General features: G+C 44.7%; 1 pseudogene; it reads left to right on the forward strand.

Annotated features, from left to right (window-relative positions):
* Positions 1-4,981: 4,981 nt before the first annotated feature.
* Positions 4,982-5,668, forward strand: LOC103656969 (annotated as a pseudogene).
* Positions 5,669-6,613: the final 945 nt, after the last annotated feature.

Below are 6,613 nucleotides of genomic sequence, written 5' to 3' on the forward strand. Positions count from 1 at the left end.
TTTATTTATTTATTTGACAGAGAGAGCACAAGCAGGGGGAGCAGCAGGCAGAGGGAGAAGCAGGCTCCCCACTGAGCAGGGAGCCCATGTTGGGCTTAATCCCAGGGCCCTGGGATCATGACCTGAGCTGAAGGCAGACACTCAACCGACTGAGCCACCCAGACGCCTCGACACCCAGTTTAATTTTAATTTCAGATAAACAAGAAATAATTTTTTAGTATAAAGATGTCCCAGATATTGCATGGAGTATTCTTAAACTAAAAAATTTTCCACTGTGCATCTGAGAGTCACCTTTAATTGGACAGCCTATTTGCTTCGTTTTGTTTTTGCTAAATATGGCAACAGATTTCTTGATTTTTTTCTGTTTTGAAGGCAAAGTGTTAATTAGCCAAGAGTGACAAATGTCAAGAAGCTGATTTTACTCTATGTCCATGGTCCTTTATCTTTTCAGGATGTGGATGCCTGAGAATCTAATGAGTGTTAGGGACCATCTCCCCCAGGAAGAAAGCACACATATGTACATATACTCGGTATTGTGCAAAGAACTTCTGGGGTTTGTGGCACCTGCCTAAAGCCTACTTGTGGACCCTCTAGGGATCCTCAGACCCTCGGTGAGAAAACCCATGTCATCCTCTTTCTCAAAAATAAAGTTGTACTCAATTGCCTGTGTTTCCCAAAAAGATATCCTGTGGATTACTAGTTCCACAAAATAGTTACAGATTTTGCATGAAAAACATCTTTTACGAAAAATGTTGGAAAGTGCAGAATTAAACTAAGTGAAGCAGGCTTCTTATTTTGGAGGATCTTGCAAATGTTTAATATACTGTTGTGTTTTGGGACTCTCCCAAAAGGAGATAGTGTCTAGTATTTCCCAAATTTATATTGTATCTTATTCCTTGCAGGATATTGCCAAGCATTAATATTATACTCATTGGGTAGTGTTGCCTAAATAAATCTGTTTCCTTGTTTCTCTCTTAGTATGAAAAGAATAAATGCTCATTATGAAAAATTTGGTAAGGACAGAAAAATATAATAAGAAAATGTTACTTATAATTCTGTCACCCACAGGTAACCACTGTTAACATTTTAGCCTATTACTTCCTAACCTATGAAGATTTGTAGTTCAGAAAAGGAAGTTTTCAGGAAGAAAGCAGGTTTTTTTAAATATAAGAAGGTAATCTTGATGGGCTGGGTGAGAGAGGGTGGAGTAGAAAAAGATTTACCTATTCGAATGTTAATGAATAAGTAGGTGGGATCAGGAGATAATTTTCCAACTTAGTGGCTCTTACTGCAGATAAGAGACCATATAATTAGATTTCTAGATATCTATTCCAGTTGCTAAATTTCTGATAAACACACTGCTGAGATCTGGCCCAGTTAGCACAGAAATGGCTCCATAACTTCAGCTTCTAGTCTATTATTATTTCTTGCACTTACCACTTCATTTGATCTTGAAGGCCAACAGTGTGTCTAGTGCAGGCAGCTGAGTGTTTCACTCTAATCACCGAAATATAATTACACTTCCCATCAGTCACAAAGTCATAATGTAATGGAACCAAATGAGAGTCCATCCACCGGAGGCGCAGCAAGCCAAAACCTGACACCGAATGTCTGCGGTGAAGAGAGAGAGAGGATTTATTGGTGGAACACCACCCAGGAGAACAAGAGCTAATGCTCAAAAATCCCGAACAAGTCAGGGTTTTTAAGCGCAAAATTTGGGGCAGGGGTCTCTTGAGAAGGTGGAAGCCACTGATTAGAAGCCCATGAGGTCAGCCTAGCAGGTGCTCTGCTGCCACTTTGGTCCCTCAGAGGCCTTTTGCATCTCAAGAGACCCGGATTCTGAAAAATATCTTGATTCTTCATGTGAAACCAGCGAGGTTGCATTCCTCCAGGTTCCTTGGCCGGTCCAGCTGTGTCAGGGTGATGTGACCCTTGGTGTTCATTCCTTCCTCTGAACAAGACAGACACCAGCTTCAATAACATGCTTACATTCTTCCATCGTCTATGTAAAGAATAGGTAATACCCTTACAACCCTCCGCAGTTGACATATTACTAAGCGCTTTCACAGGCGAAATATCCCTGGCGTCTACTAGCTCCCCGGGCCTGGGGCAGGGGCCAAGAATGTCGGTGGGTATTATCGCTTCTTTAATTTTTAACAGATGAAGTAGGACTCGTGATTTACTCAAGTCAGCGAGTGGCAGAATTTGAACCCGAGCTAATATCTGGCATCGGCCTTCTGCAGTGTTGCATAGAACAGCCAAGAGAACAAACCATGTGGCACGTGTGAGTGTATGAAGATGTCAGTATCTTTGTTATTGTGGAAGACAGAAGAAAAAAATGTTTTTGAGGTTAGTAAGTATAGACGTTCCTTAAGCCCGGAATTTGTTTTAATAAAGAACCTCGTTAGTTCATCCTCAAGCTCAATCTCATTCTGCTACAATCTGGGACGCGGTGCATGAGTGTTTTCCAAATAATGTGTTCTCAAAACTGTGGGCACAAACTTGAACTAAATTTTGAAACTTTGACTCACAAGATGGTGAGTGGGTGATTTCTGGGTTCTGCAGGAGACACAGCCGAGCAGTCTGACTTGCCGTCCTGTGCCATCAGCCACCACGCTAAGGACACTCTCCAAGTATTCTTCAGAGACAAATCCCAGAGAGATTTTTGTTGTTGTTGTTGTTTGTTTTTTTGTGTGTTTTTTCTGTTTTACCATCTTGAAAGGAACTATCTCCAATGAGCCCAATATTCATTCTGTCATCTAGTCAACAAATCCTTACCGAGCAGCTGCCTAGGGAGCTGGGGCACAGGAGAAAATAAGACAGGATGCCTACACGTAAGGACGTTCTACAGAAAACAAGATAATTTCAGATAATGTGTGCTGTGGAAAAAGATGAAACAGGACAATATGATGAGGTAGGTGACATGAAACAGTGACCATGAGGCTTCTTTCTTTCTCTCTCTCCCTCCCTCTTTCTCTCCTCTCTTTCTTCTTTCTTTCTTTTCTTTCTTTTCTTTTCTTTCTCCCCCCCTTCCTCCCTCCCTCCCTTCCTCCCTCCCTTCCTTCCTTCCTTCCTTCCTTCCTTCCTTCCTTCTCTCCAGGAGGCTGCTTTAAATCAGGGTTCAGGAAAGCCCTCCCAGAGGCGGTATTTGAACTGAAGATCTCAAACTTCCGTAACATTAATGGATGTTCTGGTTTGTTTCCAATTAATGCTTAATCCAAACATTTCTACTTCACGCCATTTCATTGCTTTGGTTTAATATTTCCAAATATTTGAAATTTTCTTCTCTTGGCAAGGTTTCTTTGTGAACAGCTCTATATTATTTGATGTTTGAAAGGCAGGTGGGTAGGACTTATTTTTATGAAATCATTCTCTACTCCCCTTTTTCTTAGTATGTCTCTGTCGGCTGCATCACAAACTGACCTTGAAGACATGTTCATTCCTGGTCGTGAGACTTCGGTTGGACGTGTACAGTTTCCTTGCCCGTTGAGAGGGGAGCAGGCACTCAGAGAAGGGCATATTATGTTCCCTCTCTCTGCTCCGACGTACAGTGGGAAAGAGGCTGTCTCCACTCCTCCCCAAAGCATTGTACCACCCTGCATCTCTCTCTTTTTTTAAGTTTTTATTTTAATTCCAGTTAACTAATATACAGTGTAATATTAGTTTCAAGTCTACAACACAATGATTCGACACTTCCATACGACATTCATCACAACAAGTGCACTCCTTAACCCCCATCACCTATTTCACCCCCCTCCCCCCACGGGCCTCCTCTCTGGTAACCCTCTGTTCTCTACAGTGAAGAGTCTGTTTCTTGGTTTGCCTCTCTCTCTTTTTTCCCTTTGCTCAATAAATTCCACATATGCGTGAAATCATCCGGTATTTGTCTTTCTCTGACTTATTTTACTTAGTATAATACTCTCTAGCTCCATCCACATCGTTGCAAAGAGTTCTTACACACACCACGTCTGCTTTATCCATCCATCAGTCGATGGACACTTGGGCTGCTTCCATAATTTGGCTATAGTGTCTTCCAGCAGCCTAGGAGCCAGAGAGCCCAGAGCCCTCAGTAGGGACACCTGGGAAATGCGCAACTTTTGTGTGTTTCTTTTTCCCTTGGGAAGATGGGAAATGTGCATATTACAATCATCTGGGGCCACCCTTTTTGAAATAGAACCATCCCATTGCCACAGACTGTGTGAATGAGGAGGGACGAGGAGGAGCCCGAGAAGGCTTTCAGGTGAACCTCATGAATCCCATGCCACTCGCCCTTCTTAACAGTGCACGAAGGTAGTGCGCCAAATCCCAGTTGTAACTCCTGGGTTGACCGTGATGAATTAATTATCTTTCATTCAAAAGGTAACTCTTGAGTCAGAAGGCTAAACTCAGCAGGAGGGAATGGAAAAATAAATCAAACACGATTTCTACCTTCAAGGGCGCACCGCTGAGCTGGCAAGGCGGTTTGGAAAACAGGTAAGTTATGATGACGTGAGATGAGTGATCATACAGGGTTAGGTTTCACTCAGTATCATATTTCCTTAAAATGCAGTAAGATCTCAGTGAGGATCCAAGGCGATGAGACTACTTAATAAAGGTTGCATTTGAAAGGAATAAAGTGATCTTGAAGGAATAATCTCAGGAATCCTCCACAAATGTTTCTTTTAAGAACGTAGGTGTAGACTTGTCAAAGCTCAGCTTACAGAATGTAGAAACTTCCTTATTGCTAGGCACCGTGAAAGGAGGTGGGGAAATCTTCCAGGCTGAAACCATCCATTGCAGGCCCATATTTTCCACCACAACCCAATCACTAATCCTTTACCAAGTTACATTTGGGGACACTGAAATACAACATTCGAGGTTTTGAAACTCAGTGTTGGGAGCTGAAGCTCGAACTGCTGTGCACCCAGAAGAGGAATGGGGGCCCAGCAACCCCTCCTCACCCCAGGCCAGGCCCTGCTCCACCTGAGTCCTCCTGGTTCAGATGGGCTCAGCCAAGCATGTCCTAGTCACTCCCGTGTGCCCTCTGCCAGAAAACAAGCTTCTGGCTCGAGTGGTGCACCCCCGTTCACCTGGTGCCAGCATTCTGTGCGCTCCCACCCAGCCGGAGAGCTCTCCACAGCCAAACCAACCAGCCGGGGAGCAGCTGGAGGGTCCTAATTAGGCCCAAGACCCAGATCCCCACTCTCCTACCCTTGGCATTGCAAGGACACCTGTGAAGACCAGCAGCAGAGAGCCCTCAAGCCGACTGGTGAAACCGCTGGGTGAAGTATTTGAGGCCGAAGCCCCCAAGTTGAATCTTCCCCCAGAGCCTGTTCTGTCCCTGCAGGCAACTTCACCTTCTGAACTGAACTTGCCTCTGGGCACCCAGTTTTCCCTTAAGGACCGGATGCCCCCCGGGAGCCAGAGTGAGCTCCCCTCCAAGCAGGTATTCTCCAAGGAGGAAGCAGGACAGCCCTCAGAAACCCCTTGGCCAGCTAGGGCTTGGACTAGCCCTTGAAAGACCCTGAGACTCCCTGATCGTCAGGTTCTAAGCGTAATTGCTAGGGAACGAAAGGAAGGGGCCATTCTGGGAACTGGATGACTTTTGAAAACTGGAGGCTGAGTATGGGAGCAGGGCCAGAGCCAGGACTAGGAAAATCAGTACCTCCCGAACTTGGTGGAGAACTAGACTGTGCGTAGCCTCCGCACTGGGTTCACCAGGGGCCTAGAGATGTTGTGTCCTCTCAATCCCTTCTTTCCCTGGGAGACTAGAAGGCTTGATGTCTTTGCCCACCGCCCCCTCACCCCACCTCAAACCACCAACTCAGGGACTGAGCATTTTCTTGGGCTTTCTTTGTGTCTCATGTGTTTCTGGTATATTAAAGAAAGTGATTTTAAATGAAAAAAAAAACCAAAACACAACATATGAACAGACACAAAAAGCCTTGAATTTTATAGGAAAGTTGGCCCTGTAAATTTTAGCATTGACAAGGACCTTAGAAATCATCTTTTTACCAGTCTATTCCTTTTACTGATAACACATCTGAAGCCCAGAGTTGAAGCCACTTGCTCAAGGTCACAGAGCTCGTTAGTAGCCGAGGCAGAAAGCGGGCAGTCTCCTGACTTGTCTAGTGCTACATTGCCAATGGCATCTCTGAGTTAGCTGGAGACGTTTTTGTAGAAGGAAATAGATAACAAAAAATCCTCCTCAGCCCACCCATGTAGTAAGATCTAATAAGTACAAGACTGTTTAAAAAGAGAAAAGTGACAGGCTCAGAGGTGTCATAGGAAGCATTTGGCACCGTGCCCTGTTCACTCACAACCCCTCCCCTCATACACGTTCCATGACCTTTGGCTGCAAGGATGCCCCTCCAGCCTGGGTATTCTTCCAAGGGATAGATGTGCTATTAGTGACCCTCTTAGGGGGTCACGGATAGAGTCCCTATTCTTGGTTGCTTTTTCTACAATTTCTCGGGAAATTGTAAAGGGTCAAGTCAGACCTTGGTAGATGTCACTGCAGAACACGTGCCTCCAAAGGGGAGAGTCTTTGCTTAGGACTTAGTGCACTAATGCATGCGTGTGCACACACACACACACATGCACACACGCATACCCCGTCCTATCCATATGAGCA

Source organism: Ursus maritimus, unplaced genomic scaffold (genome assembly GCF_017311325.1).
Source record: "Ursus maritimus isolate PB19 unplaced genomic scaffold, ASM1731132v1 scaffold_21, whole genome shotgun sequence".
Classification (NCBI taxonomy): Eukaryota; Metazoa; Chordata; class Mammalia; order Carnivora; family Ursidae; genus Ursus; species Ursus maritimus.